We start from the raw sequence: 19,637 nt of genomic DNA, 5'->3' as shown, positions 1-19,637 counted from the left end.
GAATTACAAGTTTGGTTGATAAAGGTAATAGTGTTGATGTAATATACTTAGACTTCTGTATGGCATTTGACTTGGTACCACATGACATTTTGATTAAGAAACTAGGATGATACAAAAATCAACACATCACACATTATATCTATTAAAAACTGGCTAACTGATAGGTCTTAAAATGTACTTATAAATGGGGAATCATTTAGTTGAGGTGTTTCTACTGGGGTCCCGCTAGGGGGATTGGTTCTTGGCCCTATGCTATTTAATATTTTATCAATGGCGTGGAAGAAAAAATAATTACTGATAAAGTTTTCAGATGACACAAAGATTGGAGTGTGGTAAATAAGGAAGAGGACAAATCACTGATATAGAATGATCTGGATCATTTAGTAAGGGGGGGCTGCAAGTAAACAGTATGCATTTCAATACATCCAAATGTAAAGTTGTACATCTAGTAAGCAAGAATGCAGGCCATACTTGCAGGATGGTGGACTCTATCCTGGGAAGCAATGACTCCCATCCCATTGACAGCAAGCCTAATGAGCATTCCTGTACTCAGTGCCAATTAGGTTCATCTGCAGAGCAAGCACCCCTTCTCCATGCAGAGCATGAAAAGGTCACAGAGCAGAGGGGCAAGTTTGCCTTCATAGATAGAGTGTGAAGGAGCCCAGCCTGAGGCAGTGACTAGCCTTCCCTCCTCCGCATCCTTTGTTTAGGGAAGACAGTGGCTCTAGATGTCTGCTCTCTGTCAAAGATCTGAGGAGCAGCACCAGGGACTGGAGATAATTAGACTCAGAAGGACCTCAGGACTGAGCCCAACTCCTGCAGGAAACAGTGATCTTGCCCAGGAGAGGTGGTTCTGGAGGGAACCCAGGGCAAGAGATATACCTATATGATGGCCAAACCCAGATTGAGAGCTGGCTGACTACAGTGATCATGGTGGATCATTAACTGAACATGGGCTCCCAGTGCAATGCAGTGGCCAAATGTATGCAGTCATTGGATGTGTACACAGGGCAATATTGAGTGGGAGTAGAGAAGTTATATTACCCCTGTATTTAGTACTGGTGAGACTGCTACAGGAATTCTTTGTCCAGTTCTGGTGTCAACAGTTAAAGAGTGTTGATAAATTAGAGAGGGCTCAGAGAAGAGCCACGAGAATGATTAAATAATTGAAGACATGTCTTATAATGAAAGACCCAAGGAGCTTAATGTATTTAGCTTAACAAAGAGAAGGTTAAAGGCTGACTTGATCATAGTCTTTAAGTGCCTACACAGAGAACAAAAATTTGATAAGAGGGCCCTTCAATCTAGCAGACACAGGTATGACAAGATTCCATGGCTGGAAGTTGAAAAAGACAAATTCAGACTTGAAATAAGGAACTAAATTTTAAGCGAGGATAATTAATCATTAGATCAATTAACCAAGGGTTGTGGTGAATTCTCCATAACTGGAATTTTTCAGTCAGGATTGTATGTGTTTCTAGAAAGATGTTATAGTTTAAACAGAAATTAATTCAGGGAAGTTCTATGGCCTATGCTATGCTATGCGAGAGGTAAGACTAGATGATCACAGTGGACCCTTCTGGCCTTTATAATCTATGTATTTGCCATGTAAAACTATACTAAACTCTAGCTGTCGACCAGAGTATGCCCTGCAACATGATGAAGAATCAATGAAAAATAAGACTAAGTAAATTATAAATGGTTGTACTTTAAAAGCACTCATTTCTCAAGCCTCTGTGAGAACCATAACCTGAAAGCAAGTGTGTGCAGAATTCAGAGTTGCAGCCATGTTAGTCTGTATTCGCAAAAAGAAAAGGAGTACTTATGGCACCTTAGAGACTAACAAATTTATTAGAGCATAAGCTTTCGTGAGCTACAGCTCACTTCATCGGATGCATTTGTTTGCAGAATGTAATTGCACTGATTTTTGGAGATGTAAAACAAGTCTGTGTGTGAGAGAGAATCTAATAATCTGCTGTGTTAATGGCTTCATGAAGAACAGAAGGTCACTGGCAGCAGGTGGCTTTCTCAGCCAAAGTGCAAACTACACATGTAGTTTATAGTGAAAACTTAGCCTCATCCTGGGGTTTTGCTTGATTAATGTACAGACTCAAAATTCCAGCCCTTCTTTGCAGCTCTGGCTGCTCTAAGCTCTTCCCTGAGGACAATTCAACCCACACTTCCTGTTTCTAGAGATCTACCCCCACACTGCTTATATCCAGGGTAGAGCTTAATGAGCTGCACCTACAGCAGTGAGTCAGCAGTGACTTGCTGAGCATCCCCCACTAGGATCAACACCTGCTAAGGGGGCTGGCAAGGAAAACATACCATCCTGAAACAATAACAAACAAGCTGCAATTGCTCATTTTCATTTGTAAAGGAAGCTTTACTTAGATAGTAAAAATGAATCCAGGCATTTTAAAACAAAGGGGGGCAGGGGACTTAGGAATTCCAAATTGCTAGCAAAGATGTTGGACTATTTGTTTTCATTAGATTCTGTTCTATGAGTAGTACCGCAGAAGCTAAGATAATACAAATCATAAATAATAAGTAGCACCTGTCTGCTACTGTGGGTGCATAAGTAATGGTAAATATTAAAGCAGACTGGTTCAGTATTATAGACATACAGTTAAGGGTTGCAGAGTAGCAGCCGTGTTAGTCTGTATTCGCAGAGGCTCGTTCACCTGCGCATCTACCAATGTGATATATGCCATCATGTGCCAGCAATGCCCCTCTGCCATGTACATTGGCCAACCTGGACAATCTCTACGTAAAAGAATGAATGGACACAAATCAGACGTCAAGAATTATAACATTCAAAAACCAGTTGGAGAACACTTCAATCTCTCTGGTCACTCGATCACAGACCTAAGAGTGGCTATACTTCAACAAAAAAGCTTCAAAAACAGACTCCAACGAGAGACTGCTGAATTGGAATTAATTTGCAAACTGGATACAATTAACTTAGGCTTGAATAGAGACTGGGAATGGATGAGTCATTACACAAAGTAAAACTATTTCCCCATGGTATTTCTCCCCCCCACCCCACCCCCCACTGTTCCTCTGATATTCTTGTTAACTGCTGGAATTAGCCTACCTGCTTGTCACCATGGAAGGTTTTCCTCCTTTCCCCCCCCTGCTGTGGGTGATGGCTTATCTTAAGTGATCACTCTCCTTACAGTGTGTATGATAAACCCATTGTTTCATGTTCTCTGTGTGTGTGTATATAAATCTCTCCTCTGTTTTTTCCACCAAATGCATCCGATGAAGTGAGCTGTAGCTCACGAAAGCTTATGCTCTAATAAATTTGTTAGTCTCTAAGGTGCCACAAGTACTCCTTTTCTTTTAGTCTCTAAGGTGCCACAAGTACTCCTTTTCTTTTTGCGAATACAGACTAACACGGCTGCTACTCTGAAACCTGTCATTAAAGAATATCAGAGGAACAGTGGGGGGTGGGGTGGGAGGGAGAAATACCATGGGGAAATAGTTTTACTTTGTGTAATGACTCATCCATTCCCAGTCTCTATTCAAGCCTAAGTTAATTGTATCCAGTTTGCAAATTAATTCCAATTCAGCAGTCTCTCGTTGGAGTCTGTTTTTGAAGCTTTTTTGTTGAAGTATAGCCACTCTTAGGTCTGTGATCGAGTGACCAGAGAGATTGAAGTGTTCTCCAACTGGTTTTTGAATGTTATAATTCTTGATGTCTGATTTGTGTCCATTCATTCTTTTACGTAGAGACTGTCCAGTTTGGCCAATGTACATGGCAGAGGGGCATTGCTGGCACATGATGGCATATATCACATTGGTAGATGCGCAGATGAACGAGCCTCTGATAGTGTGGCTGATGTGATTAGGCCCTATGATGGTATCCCCTGAATAGATATGTGGACAGAGTTGGCAACGGGCTTTGTTGCAAGGATAGGTTCCTGGGTTAGTGGTTCTGTTGTGTGGTGTGTGGTTGCTGGTGAGTATTTGCTTCAGATTGGGGGGCTGTCTGTAAGCAAGGACTGGTCTGTCTCCCAAGATCTGTGAGAGTGATGGGTCGTCCTTCAGGATAGGTTGTAGATCCTTGATGATGCGTTGGAGAGGTTTTAGTTGGGGGCTGAAGGTGATGGCTAGTGGCGTTTTGTTGTTTTCTTTGTTGGGCCTGTCCTGTAGTAGGTGACTTCTGGGTACGCTTCTGGCTCTGTCAATCTGTTTCTTCACTTCAGCAGGTGGGTATTGTAGTTGTAGGAATGCATGATAGACATCTTGTAGGTGTTTGTCTCTGTCTGAGGGATTGGAGCAAATGCGGTTATATCGTAGCGCTTGGCTGTAGACAATGGATCGAGTGGTATGATCTGGATGAAAGCTAGAGGCATGTAGGTAGGAATAGCGGTCAGTAGGTTTCCGATATAGGGTGGTGTTTATGTGACCATCGCTTATTAGCACCGTAGTGTCCAGGAAGTGGATCTCTTGTGTGGACTGGTCCAGGCTGAGGTTGATGGTGGGATGGAAATTGTTGAAATCATGGTGGAATTCCTCAAGAGCTTCTTTTCCATGGGTCCAGATGATGAAGATGTCATCAATGTAGCGCAAGTAGAGTAGGGGCATTAGGGGACGAGAGCTGAGGAAGCGTTGTTCTAAGTCAGCCATAAAAATGTTGGCATACTGTGGGGCCATGCGGGTACCCATCGCAGTGCCGCTGATTTGAAGGTATACATTGTCCCCAAATGTGAAATAGTTATGGGTGAGGACAAAGTCACAAAGTTCAGCCACCAGGTTAGCCGTGACATTATCGGGGATACTGTTCCTGATGGCTTGTAGTCCATCTTTGTGTGGAATGTTGGTGTAGAGGGCTTCTACATCCATAGTGGCTAGGATGGTGTTTTTAGGAAGATCACCAATGGACTGTAGTTTCCTCAGGAAGTCAGTGGTGTCTCGAAGATAGCTGGGAGTGCTGGTAACGAAGGGCCTGAGGAGGGAGTCTACATAGCCAGACAATTCTGCTGTCAGGGTGCCAATGCCTGAGATGATGGGGCGTCCAGAATTTCCAGGTTTATGGATCTTGGGTAGTAGATAGAATACCCCAGGTCGGGGTTCTAGGGGTGTGTCTGTGCGAATTTGTTCTTGTGCTTTTTCAGGGAGTTTCTTGAGCAAATGCTGTAGTTTCTTTTGGTAACTCTCAGTGGGATCAGAGGGTAATGGCTTGTAGAAAGTGGTGTTGGAGAGCTGCCTAGTAGCCTCTTGTTCATACTCCGACCTATTCATGATGACGACAGCACCTCCTTTGTCAGCCTTTTTGATTATGTTGTCAGAGTTGTTTCTGAGGCTGTGGATGGCACTGTGTTCTGCATGGCTGAGGTTATGGGGTAAGCAATGCTGCTTTTCCACAATTTCAGCTCATGCACGTCGGCGGAAGCACTCTATGTAGAAATCCAGGCTGCTGTTTCGACCTTCAGGAGGAGTCCACCCAGAATCCTTCTTTTTGTAGTGTTGGCAGGAAGGTCTCTGTGGGTTAATATGTTGGTCAGAGGTGTGTTGGAAATATTCCTTGAGTCTGAGACGTCGAAAATAGGATTCTAGGTCACCACAGAACTGTATCATGTTCGTGGGGGTGGAGGGGCAAAAGGAGAGGCCCCGAGATAGGGCCTTGGTACGCTGATGCCTCTACAGGCTAGTGCAAAGTGAGAGGCGGTCATATGACTTTTTCTCTTCCCCACCCCTTTTTAAAAACTTATTCCCTGAAAGGGGAGCAGGAATGAATGGTGTCTGTTCTCTCCAGAGAGCACGCAGTACAGGGGCTTCCACTATGAAAAGCCATTGTTCATCTATGAAAGGGATGCAGGGAAAGCAAAAGGCCTCTCCTACCCACACAGCTGAACAAGAGCCATCACCATTTGACTCCTAATGTAAAACCATGTCACAGTACTGAACTTCTTGAGCTCTTCAAGTAGTGTGTGGGGGGGATGATCCTGAAGATCTCAACCCTTTAACCACAGTCTCTTTGGGGCGTGGGATTCTCGTAGTGGAGAAGACAGGGATGGCTGCTGCCAGGGAACTGCAGCAGAAAGATTCAGTATTTGTTCTTTACCATTTGTAAGTCATTCAGTCCCTGGCTACAGCTTTAGAACGGTTTGAAAGAGCTTATCCTGCAATTAGGTGGAAATATGTGCTGGGAATGTCACATTGAAGGAGACAGTACAGAGAAATTCTGCTAGTTAACTATTATCTTGGCTTGTTTCCTCATCAACTTACTCCAAAAATGCTGTCTGTATGCGTACAAACTCAAGGTTGTACAAACAGTATATACAAGAGCCACAGAACAACCAAATTCCTGGAACAGGGGTTGAATTTATTTGCTCAAGAGCAAAGATGCAACGTTTGGCCCAAATTTCTGAAGTTCCCAAATTTCCTAATCCAGCCTTGACATTTATATGCCTAAAAACCAGGGTTCACAATTTGGGGTCCAAATTCAGAGCCTGATACTATAAACACTTATTCTCAGGCACGACACTGCTACCAGTAACAAGTGTTGAGAAATAAGTTGTACAAAGTGCTTTTTAAGCACTACATATATGTTTATTACAATAAACATTGAAACATCAAAAAGGTCAAGGACAAATTAAGGCTGCTCAGGCTGCATTACAAGGATTAAGGACTCAAGTCACTCTTTAGTTTGCAATTCCATTAAATTGAATGTCTAGGGTACCTTGCTACTGTGGTGAGAACAATGGTCTAGTGGATGGGACACAGGACAGAGGCCGGGGTTTAATTCCTGGCTCAGTCACATATTTCCTGGGTGACCTTAGACAAATCCCTTAATCTACCCTATAGACTAACAGACGTATTGGAGCATAAAGTTTTGTGGGTGAATATCCACTTCGTCAGATGCACGTAGTGGAAATTTCCAGAGACAGGTATAAATATGCAAGCAAGAATCAGGCTAGAGATAATGACGTTAGTTCAGTCAGGGAGGATGAGGCCCTCTTCTGGTAGTTGAGGTGTAAACACCAAGGAAGGAGAAACTGCTTTTGTAGCTGGCTAGCCATTCATGGTCTTTGTTTAATCCTGAGCTGATGGTGTCAAATTAGCAAATGAAATGAAGCTCAGCAGTTTCTCTTTGAAGTCTGGTCCTGAAGTTTTTTTGCTGCAGGATGGCTACCTTTAAATCTGCTATTGTGTGTCCAGGGAGGTTGAAGTGTTCTCCTACAGGTTTTTGTATATTGCCATTCCCAATATCTGATTTCTGTCCATTTATCCTTTTACATAGGGACTGTCCAGTTTGGCCGATGTACATAGCAGAGGGGCATTGCTGGCACATGATGGCGTATATTACATTGGTGGATGTGCAGGTGAACTTGCACAAATACAGACAGATATCCAAATGCAAACAGATGGACATCATACCAAATGGACTGAAGGTGAAAAATCCATTGCTATATACATAGTGCACAGACCACAGTGAGAGATTATGCCACACACTATCAAAGAAACTGAGGAACCACCTGATCAGCATCCTATACAGCAAACAGGAAAACAAAAAAGAGCTCTCCAACCTGGAGACTCTCATAAATAACCAACCTTCCATACAAATGGACTTTACTAAAATAAGACAGGAGATCTACATTACACACTTCACCTCTCTACAAAGGCAAAAGGACTGTAAGCTGTCTAAAATCCTACCTGCCACATGGGGCCACAACAGTGGTACCCCTAACTCACCCAGCAGTATCGTCAATCTATCCAGCTACACACTCAGCCCAGTAGAAGAGTCTGTCCTATCTCGGGGACTCTCTTTCTGCCCCACCACCACCACAAACATGATACAGTTCTGCGGTGATCTGGAAGCCCACTTTCGCTGTCTCCGACTCAAAGAATACTTTCAAGATAACACTGAACAGCACACTGATAAACAGATACCCTCCCACCAACAGCACAAGAAGAACTCCACGTGGACTCCTCCTGACAGTCGAAATGACAGTCTGGACATAGAATGCTTCCGCCAATGTGCACAGGCAGAAATTGGGAAAAACAACATAGATTCATAGATACTAAGGTCAGAAGGGACCATTCTGATCATCTAGTCCGACCTCCTGCACAGCGCAGGCCACAGAATCTCACCCACCCACTCCTATGAAAAACCTCACCCATGTCTGAGCTATTGAAGTCCTTAAATCATGGTTTAAAGACTTCAAGGAGCAGAGAAGCCTCCCTCAAGTCAACCATGCCCCATGCTACAGAGGAAGGCGAAAAACCTCCAGGGCCTCTCCAATCTGCCCTGGAGGAAAATTCCTTCCCGACCCCAAATATGGCAATCAGCTAAACCCTGAGCATATGGGCAAGATTCACCAGCCAGATACTACAGAAAATTCTTTCCTGGGTAACTCAGATCCCATCCATCTCATATCCCATCTCAGGGGATTTGGCCTATTTACCCTGAATATTTAAAGATCAATTACTTACCAAAATCCCATTATCCCATCATACCATCTCCTCCATAAACTTATCAAGTAGAATCTTAAAACCAGATAGATCTTTTGCCCCCACTGCTTCCCTTGGAAGGCTATTCCAAAACTTCACTCCTCTGATGGTTAAAAACCTTCGTCTGATTTCAAGTCTAAACTTCCTGGTGGCCAGTTTATACCCATTTGTTCTTGTGTCCACATTGGTGCTGAGCTGAAATAATTCCTCTCCCTCTCCTGTATTTATCCCTCTGATATATTTATAGAGAGCAATCATATCTCCCCTCAACCTTCTTTTAGTTAGGCTAAACAAGCCAAGCTCCTTGAGTCTCCTTTGATAAGACAAGTTCTCCATTCCTCGGATCATCCTAGTAGCCCTTCTCTGTACCTGCTCCAGTTTGAATTCATCCTTTTTAAACATGGGAGACCAGAACTGCACACAGTATTCTAGGTGAGGTCTCACCAGTGCCTTGTATAATGGTACTAAAACCTCCTTATCCCTACTGGAAATGCCTCTCCTGATGCATCCCAAAACCACATTAGCTTTTTTCACAGCTATATCACATTGGCAGCTCATAGTCATCCTATGATCAACCAATACTCCAAGGTCATTGCTTGCCTCATAACCTAAGTCATGCAGAACGCAATGCCATCCACAGCCTCCGAAACAACCCTGACATTATAATCAAAGAGGCTGATAAAGAAGGTGCTGTTTTCATCATGAACAGGTCTGACTACCAAAAGGAGGCTGCCAGACAACTCTCCAATACCAAATTCTACAGGCCACTTTCCTCAGATCCCACTGAGGAATACACTAAGAAACTGCACCATCTACTCAGGACACTCCCTACAGTAACACAGGAACAAATCAACATACCCTTAGCGCTCCAACTGGGGTTATTCTATCTACTACCCAAGATCCACAAACCCGGAAATCCTGGACGCCCTATCATCTCGGGCATTGGCACTCTCACTGAGGGACTGTCCAGATATGTGGACTCTCTACTCAGATCCTATGCCACCAGCACTCCCAGCTATCTCCGTGATACCACTGATTTCCTGAGAAAACTACAATGCATTGGTGATCTTCCAGAAAACACCATCCTAGCCACCACTGATGTAGAGGCTCTCTACACAAACATCCTACACACAGATGGAATACAAGTTGTCAGGAACAGTACCCCTGATGATGCCACAGTACAACTGGTTGCTGAGCTCCGATTTCATCCTCATGCACAATTATTTCAAATTTGATGACAAAATATACCTCCAGACCAGTGGCTTCGCTCTCGGGACCCGCATGGCCTCACAATATGCCAACCTTTTTATGGCTGACCTGAAACGATGCTTCCTCAGCTCTCGTCTCGTCTTCCTCACGCCTCTTCTCTACCTACGCTACATTGATGACATCTTCATCATCTGGACCCATGGGAAGGAAACGCTGGAAGAATTCCACCACAATTTCAATAGCTTCCACCCCACCATCAGCCTCAGCTTGGACCAATCTACACGGGAGGGCCACTTCCTAGACACCAGGGTGCAAATAAGTGATGGTCACGTTAACACCACCCTATACCGAAAACCCACCTACCGCTATGCCTACCTTCATGCCTCCAGCTTCCATCCCGGACACACCACACGATCCATTGTCTACAGCCCAGCGCTGAGGTACAATCGCATTTGCTCCAACCCCTCAGACATAGACCAACACCTACAAGATCTTCACCAAGTATTCTCAAAACTACGATACCCACACGAGGAAATAAAGAAACAGATCAATAGAGCCAGACATATACCCAGAAGCCTCCTGCTGCAAGACAAGCCCAAGAAGGAAACCAATAGAACTCCACTGGCCATCACATACAGTCCTCAGCTAAAACCTCTCCAACGCATCATCAGTGATCTACAACCCATCGTGGACAATGATCCCTCACTTTCACAGGCCTTGGGAGGCAGGCCAGTCCTCGCCCACAGACAACCTGGCAACCGGAAGCATATTCTTACCAGCAACTACACACTGCACCATTGTAACTCCAACTCAGGAACCAATCCATGCAACAAACCTCTATGCCAACTCTGCCCACATATCTACACCAGCGACACCATTACAGGACCTAACCAGATCAGCCCACCATCACTGGTTCATTCACCTGCACGTTCACCAATGAAATATACGCCATCATGTGCCAGCAATGCCCCTCTGCTATGAACATCAGCCAAACTGGACAGTCCCTATGTAAAAGGATAAATGGACACAAATCAGATATTAGGAATGGCAATATACAAAAACCTGTAGGAGAACACTTCAACCTCCCTGGACACACAATAGCAGATTTAAAGGTAACCATCCTGCAGCAAAAAAACTTCAGGACCAGACTTCAAAGAGAAACGGCTGAGCTTCATTTCATTTGCAAATTTGACACCATCAGCTCAGGATTAAACAAAGACTGTGAATGGCTAGCCAGCTATAAAAGCAGTTTCTCCTCCCTTGGTGTTCACACCTCAACTGCTAGAAGAGGGCCTTATCCTCCCTGACTGAAGTAACCTTGTTATCCCTAGCCTGATTCTTGCCTACATATTTATACCTGCATCTGGAAATTTCTACTACATGAATCGAAAGCTTATATTCCAACACGTCTGTTAGTCTATAAGGTGCCACAGGACTCTTTGCCACTTTTACAGATCCAGACTAACACGGTGACCTTTGATACTTAATCTACTCTGTATCTCACCTCAGTTTCCCTTTAAAATGAGGATAATAGTTCACCACATCCCTGTGAAAGAGAAAAGATGAAATCCATGATGGACTGTGAATCACTCAGCTGCTATAAGAACGAGGAGTACTTGTGGCACCTTAGGGACTAAGAAATTTATTTGAGCATAAGCTTTTGTGGGCTAAATCCCACTTTATCTGATGCATGCAATGGAAAATACTATATATATATATATATATATATATATATATATATACACACACACACACACACACACACACACACACACACACAGAGAACACAAAAAAATGGGTGTTGCCATACCCACTATAACGAGAATGATTAGTTAAGGTGAGCTATGTGGGATACGTGGGCAATGGGCTTTGTTGTAAGGATAGGTTCTTGGGTTAGTGTTTTTGTTGCGTGGTGTGTGATTGCTGGTGAGTATTTGCTTCAGGTTTGGGGGCATCTGTAAGCAACGACTGGTCTATCTCCCAAGATCTGTGAGAGTGATGGGTTGTCCTTCAGGATAGGTTGTAGATCCTTGATGATGTGCTGGAGAGGATTTAGTTGGGGTCTGAAGGTGATGGCTAGTGGCGTTCTGTTACTTTCTTTGTTGGGCCTGTACTGTAGTCGGTGACTTCTGGGTACTCTTCTGGCTCTGTCAATCAGTTTCTTGACTTCAGCAGGTGGGTATTGTAGTTGTAAGAATGCTTGATAGAGATCTTGTAGGTGTTTGTCTCTGTCTGAGGGGTTGGAGCAAATGCGGTTGTATCTTAGAGCTTGGCTGTAGACAATGGATCGTGTAGTGTGATCTAGATGAAAGGCACGCAACAAAGCCCATTACCAACTCTGTCCACATATCTATTCAGGGGACACCATCATAGGACCTAATCACATCAGCCACAGTATCAGAGGCTCGCTCACCTGCACATCTACCAATGTGATATATGCCATCATGTGCCAGTAATGCCCCTCTGCCATGTACATTGGTCAAACCGTACAGTCTCTACATAAAAGAATAAATGGACACAAATCAGACGTCAAGAATTATAACATTCAAAAAGTAGTCAGAGAAGATTTCAATCTCCCTGGTTGCTCGAGTAAAGACCTAAAAGTCACAAACAACATTACAACAAAAAACCTTCAAAAACATACTCCAATGAGAAACTGCTGAATTGGAATTTATTTGCAAACTGGACACCATTAAATTAGGCTTGAGTAAAGACTGGGAGTGGATGGGTCATTACACAAAGTAAACCTATTTCCCCATGCTTATTTTTCCCCCTACTGTTACTCGCACCTTCTTGTCAACTGTGGAAATGGGCCATCCTGATTATCATTACAAAAGTTTTTTTTTCTCCTGCTGATAATAGCTCACCTTAACTGATCACTCTCGTTATAGTGGGTATGGCAACACCTATTTTTTCATGTTCTCTGTGTGTATATATATCTATCTATCTTCCTACTGTATTTTCCACTGCATGCATCCGATGAAATGGGTTTTAGCCCACACAAGCTTATGCTCAAATAAATTTATTAGTTTCGAAGGTGCCACAAGTACTCCTCATTTTTTGCTGATACAGATTAACATGGCTACCACTTTGAAACCTGTCAGCTGTTATAGTGATGAAGACTATATAAATACCGAGAGAGAGAGTGTAATAGCAACAGACTTCAACTGCTCCAACCAGCTTCTAGCTGTGATGTTTTTTGTTTGTTTTGGGGAAGGGGACATATTTTTCAGCAAGCACATGCATTTTTCTAGTTTATTTTGCATATTCTCAAACATAACTAATTGCTTTGACATCACTTCTGAGAGTGATTTTTCTGATCTGTGCAAATTTGAACTTTGATATTCTCCCCACTCAGTTCTCAAATATCAAGGTGGGTGAATGTCTGCATTGAGGGGAAAAAACAGGAAAGGATGGAAAAGAAATGAGCAGAAGAGAGAGTTGAAGGGCTAGATCCTGCAACCCTTTCTCAGGCAAAACTACTGAAGTAAGAGTTGCTCTAAGGGCCAGCAGTGCCTGCCCTTCTGCACCACTCCAGGAGTACAAAGGGGATAGGAAACTAAGTGAGCAGCTAAGATTCCCCTAACATGCAGGAACAATGTACTGCTAAAAGAGTTATTCTATTTGCAGGCAGGGGCAGTCATTACTCATGTCAGACTCTTCGCTGCTGCTGCTGCTCTATTTGTTGTGGGATTCAGCTGGAATCATCTTTTCATTTTGCAGTTTTTATCACTAATTTCATTGGAGGATCCCTGAAGCATTAACTCCCCTCTCAGTTATCAATCACACTCTATTTCCCTAGCCCCTGTGGAAGGAGAGGAGTACATAGGTGTGGTAGGGAAGCCAGTGGCAGTCTTGTTTGTGAGCATATGTTGTGGCAAGACAAGGTGGGTTGGGAGGCACAAAGGGTGACATCTGTTTTCCATGTCTAGCTGGGGAAGCTGAGAGTTTGGGTTAGATCTCTGAACTCTGTGCTCCTTCTCAGCATTCCTACCCAACTGAAGGGATCATGTGGAGAAAACACACATGGCAGAAACTTGCGACTACCCTGAATGTGATTTTCTCTTGGGCAGGTATTCCATTGTTTGCATGCTTGCTCTCTTAGTCACAGCAATAACACCTGCTGTTTTATAACACTAGTGTTATTAATACTGGTTCGTAAGAGTGCAAAGTTTATGGAAGGAGGATCTTGACTTCTTGTGAAAAGGGATTTGGAGATTCCAACTCCAGCACTGACTACTGAAATGTGAAAGAGACGGAGTTAGCATGGGACAGTGTCTGTTGTCTCTACTTCCAGAATAATTGGGATCAGAAATCCAATACATGACTTGTTGTTTGATTTGTGCAAACATCATAGTCCTATGATGTTTAATGGATGTTTAATGTCCTTCACTGTTGCTTTTATGAGCTAAACAGACACTTACTGTTAGACTTACCCCGAATAGAGGGAAGTGGCAGGTCACCATCACAGGTAAGATTTGTTTTTTATAAATCTTTGGAGTAGATTGTTGGTTTTCTGACCCGACATTCAGAAGCCTAAAATATTATTAGGGTACCTTAGGCCCTATGTCAGCTCCTCAGGGTAGCTGAGGGGGAGTAAAAGGCATCAAAGAAGCAGAGAGTGTCTCTAAATGAATGGCAATAACTAGCCATCTTTATAGGAAAGAGAACTACTCCACCTCCTGTCCCTTTCTCCTCTTTTTCCTTCTACCTTTTTTCCTTTAATTATTAATTTTTGTGGTATTGTGCTTGTTACACCCTAATAAAAATGGAAGAAATGTAAGCACTGTATAAGAGCTAGGTATTATTATTAATGTTTATAAGGGCCAAACTTGCAATATACAACCTCTGCCTTTATGTATGAGAGTCCGCACATGTAATTGTTTATACATGCAAAAGGTGTTGTGCATAACATTGTGCATAACTGTTTTATGTGCATGCAGAGTCTATCACTCACTTCTGATAGTTCATGCAAAACTGTGTGCATAAATGAGTGTCAGGTCAGAATATGATCTTCATATTGAACAATATTAAAAATTATGCATGTTTTTCTTCCTGAGATTCTGTTTCTGCTGCTGTTCCCATTTGATCCAGATTCTCTGAAATAGGTAGGTCAGCCTCACTTACCAAATGCAATTGCACCTGTTGCACAAGAAGAAAAACTCACTGTTGTGCATCTAGATCAATGGCTCTCAACCTTTTCAGACTTACTGTACCCCTTTCAGGAGTCTGATTTGTCTTCTGTACCCTCAAATTTTACCTCACTTAAAAACTACTTACTTACAAAATCAGAAATAAATATACAAAAGTGTCACAGCACACTATTACTGAAAAACTGCTTACTTTCTCATTTTTACCATATAATTATAAAATAAATCAATTGGAATATAAATATTGTACTTACATTTCAGTGTATAGTATATATAACAGTATAAACAAGTCGTCTGTATGATACTGTAGTTTCAACTGACTTCGCTAGTGCTTTTCACGTAGCCTGTTGTAAAATTAGGAAAATACCTAGATGAGTTGGTGTGCCCCTTGGAAGACCTCTGTGTACCCCGGGTTGAAAACCACTGATCTAGATCAGTGGTCCCCACACAGATCTGTGTAACCAGATATGCAGATGAATTTGGTGTGTCCAAATGCATGACTGTTTTGGTACAAGTTAGCATGCATTTTCCAGGCACAAAAAAATTTCCCTCCTTGGGAAATATTAGCCCTAAGATCCTCCTCCTTGACAAATTCCACAATCAGCTCTCCTTGCTAACTGTAGTCACCACAGTGATTTATTCCCTTATGTTATTTCTGTCTGAGTCATTAGACACTAGATATCTTACTCGCAAAAAGAAAAGGAGTACCGGTGGCACCTTAGAGACTAACAAATTTATTAGAGCATAAGCTTTCGTGAGCTACAGCTCACTTCATCCGTGAGCTGTAGCTCACGAAAGCTTATGCTCTAATAAATTTGTTAGTCTCTAAGGTGCCACCGGTACTCCTTTTCTTTTTGCGAATACAGACTAACACAGCTGCTACTCTGAAACCTGTAGATATCTTACTATTCACCTATGGTTTTAGTCTTATGTCATGTCTTAAAATGGTTAGTTCTGGTAATCTTAGGTGTTCAATATCCACTGTCCTATTTATTTTTGGATTTGTAACAATAATAACAAAATGTGTTTCTCTTAATTTTCACCTATAAACCACATCTACTTCAAGAAACTGGTTGTTTTGTTTTCCCAGTGAAGCTAAAGCACACACATATGTGGAAAACAATCTGATAGGGGTTGTGTATACAATACATCTGCCTGCTTATGCTGAAAGAGCTTTCTATTGACTCTCACTAATAGAAAATGTATATAGATAGTTTCATTTAAAACATTGTTCACAATTAATTTTTTAAGGAAACACATTATGCATTCACTGAAATGTTGTAGGGCAGTGCTTGCAATAAACATGGTCCTGATTCAGGAGGGTACTTAAGTATCTGCCTATGTTTTACTCATATGCTTAAAATTAGTTTAAGTACCCTCCTGAATTGGGACATATGTTCAGAAGTTTGTATTTTAAAATTGTAACTATGTTTATGTCTACATTTGAGCTGGGAGGTGTGGTAGATGTGCCAGCACTAGCTCCACTTAAGCCAACCTGCTACAAATAGCAGTGTAGCTGGGGGCACCATGGGCAGTGGCTCAAGCTAGCTACGGGAGTACAAACCCTTCTGGCCTCTGGCTATGTACTCAGGCAGCTAGCCCAAGCCTCCACCCAGTATAGGAGGAAATGTTTTGTTATTCTCTATACAAAATGAATACATTAATTGCATAATATATGCGGGTTTCAGAAACCAGGCATCTGTCTGTCAACAGCCATAGACATTTATGTCAGTGGCTTCTGTGCCTGTGCCTGCTTAGCAGGCTAAAAATTAAAATCTCAGATGTGCCAGTCAGCGTCTGCCATCTCCCATTTCATTGTGTACACTTTAACCTAGTCTCCTGGGTTATGGAGCAGCCCAAACTCAATAGAAAGTTTAGAAGATGCCCAAATAAATGGCATGCAGATAGCGATAGCTCACCAAGGCCTTCTTCTGCAGAATCTTAACGTTGAGGTAGAGAAGTGACAATCACTGTTGAGCAGGAAGAACAAGGCCATAATTAGGAAGGGGTGAGTAGGGCAGCCGCCTGGGGCGCAGAGCTGCCAGGGATGCAAAAATGGGGCAGCCTGCAGAATTGAGTCCAGTGACCCCAGCCAGAGCAGGCTCCCTGGGACTAGGACTCTGGCAGGGCAGCAGGCAGGCAGGGTTCTGAGTGCAGCTTAGCTTCTACTGAGCATGCTCACTGGGGGCAAATTTGGGGGAGAGAGGGAATGGGAAGGGTTTGAGCAGGGGGTAGACTCTGACTGAGTGTGGAGTGGTGCCAAATAGCTGGAAGCAGACACAGGAGAGGGGCTGAGGAGCAAAACTGGGGGAGAGGGCAGGAGCCTGGGTTCAGCCCAGGGGTGAGGCTCTGCCAGATAGTGGCAGAGGGCAAAGCCCTAACAGAATGAGTCATGTGCATGGTTTGCAAAAATAGGGTGAGGGGCAGAAGGGCTTCTATGTGCAGGCAAGAAAACTGAAGGGGCTGCTTGTGATTTACAGTTAAGGGAAGCAACCCTCGAAACAGAAAGTAAACATTGCACAAATAAAACATGCCTTTAGTCAACACTCACGCCCTGCTCCCTCCTTGAGCTGTGTTTTCCTGTTACTGTGACCTGTCCTTACTTGTTGCTTCCCCCGCCTGATTCAGTAGTTATTACAGAGAACAGAATAAGGAGCCTCCCTCTGATCCTCTGGTATAATGTTCCATTAACTGGTGCACTCACACACCAGGGAATTGACACCTTCAGGGCAGACTGGGCCAGGATGTTCAACACACCCTGGCTTTTCTTTTTCAGTTGTGCCCAGACAGATAAAAAAACAGCCATTTCATGTACAGAGGAAGAGGCCAACAGTGAAATCTGTCTTGAGTGGAGATCTAGAGTGGGGCTGCTGGTGAGCTATGCACTAGCGAAAAAACATCCACTGTGACCTGTGTTTGTAGCATTCTGGGCTGTGGCCCAGCCAGTCTGTTCCTGACACCCTTCTCCACGAGACCAGCACTATCACCTCAGTGTTATGTCCATCTAGCCACTATAACCATGGCATTGGCATTGTCACACACTGAAACACAGTATAATCTGATTTCACAATCACCACAGTCATTTACTTTCTTCTGTCTCCACACTTAGGCCTCTTTATCAGCTGTCACAATATAGCTTCCCCAATGGAATGATATTTGTATAACAGTAGTGTGAGAAGTAAGCAATGCTGCTATAATCCTTCACCTTTAAAGGGGCATAATCACAATTTACTTGGCAGGATTCAACAGGAGAAATGATCAGGTATAAGCCAACCATAATATTGTATCAGGAAGCAAACAATAATCAGTACTCCTCTTAGAAAAATAAAATCACAATGTAAAAGGTAAAAAACAGAAACCTTACAACCTCCCCTCCCCAAATGGCTGTCTCCCTTATATAAAGGCCAAAGACAGGGTGGCTTCTGCTTATACAGAATCAGATGCTATGTTGATAATTCAATTGCTAGATAATCCACCTCCGTGGTAAATTCATTCTTTGTTTACTTTTGGGTCCCTCTTATTCTCAGATGTGTGATTGAGAGAGGTGGCTGCTTATTCTAGTCACTGACTCCTGTGAGGTGATGGAAAACCACCTGTATCATTTTTTTTTATAAAACAGAAATGCAATTTTGTCTTTCTGACTGTTTCATGCTATTCAGCCATTGCAGTATCCATATTTATGTTACGATTATTTTCAGTCCATGTTTTTTCCCCCAATACTATCAGTGAGTTTACTTAAAGGATATATACGAAGATATTATGGAGATGTTAAAGGATTGTGTGAAAATTCCTGTGGCACCTAAAAGAATTATACAGTAGCTTCTTTGTCTATGTACTGTACTGATACACAAAAATAAATGCATTATCATTACTCTATTATATCCTAACTCATATAATTTAAAAAAAACAGTAGGGGGCACAAATATGCTTGCTCACCCAGAGCACTAAACTGCCTAATTCAGCTCTAAGGAAGAAGAACTAAGATTCTGTGGCTCACCTGCTAAAAGTACTAGACAAATAAGAATAATTCCCAATTCAAGACAAACCATCACAAGCAGTTTCTCAGACACTGAGAGCAAGCAGGTTATAGCGTGTATCCAGTGCTGCCTCCCCTCAGCTCCTCAGGCCTTGTCACACACAAGTTTGAACTGATTTAACTAAAAAGAGGTTTTAAAAACTGATTTAGTTAAACTGGTGCAAAATCTTGCTATGGAATACTCTTGAATTCATTTAAACCTGGTTTATATCCAAATAGCTTAAATCAGTTTCTTACTGAGTTAAGCTAAATAGATATAACAAGCTTTTGGGGTTTGTCTTCTTTTGCAGCTTTTATTAGCAGAAGGACACCTATACCTCATTCTTGCACTGTTGTTGTTTTTTTAACTCCAACAGGCATCTAGTAGGTGTGCATGCAGGGGTGTCTATGCTTAGACCAAGGGAAATTATTTAAGAACTGTTCCTGTAGGATAACTTTTCAAACACCTAAAACAATCCTAGGTTAAATAATCTCACTTTCTATAACACTAGCTTGGAAAGATTAGATTTTTAATTGGTAAATTTCAGTAAACAGATTTTACCATACACAAACTGATGAAAAAAATATTTCCATGAATGATCACTAAAATTTCAGATATGCAAATTAAGCAAAAATGCTGGTCGAGCACTTATTAGAGTTTGATTTAAAGATATTTACTTTGTATATTTTGACAAGTAATGTTGAGGATTTGTATTTTAACAGTTAACTTTTGAATCCCAGCACTTACTATCAGAAAGTTATTGTCTGACGCCCCCCAATTTCCCACAACTGTGAAAATT

The sequence above is a fragment of the Dermochelys coriacea genome, chromosome 7, assembly GCF_009764565.3.
Source record: "Dermochelys coriacea isolate rDerCor1 chromosome 7, rDerCor1.pri.v4, whole genome shotgun sequence".
In the NCBI taxonomy this organism is placed as follows: domain Eukaryota; kingdom Metazoa; phylum Chordata; order Testudines; family Dermochelyidae; genus Dermochelys; species Dermochelys coriacea.
This window is presented reverse-complemented; position numbering follows the sequence as displayed.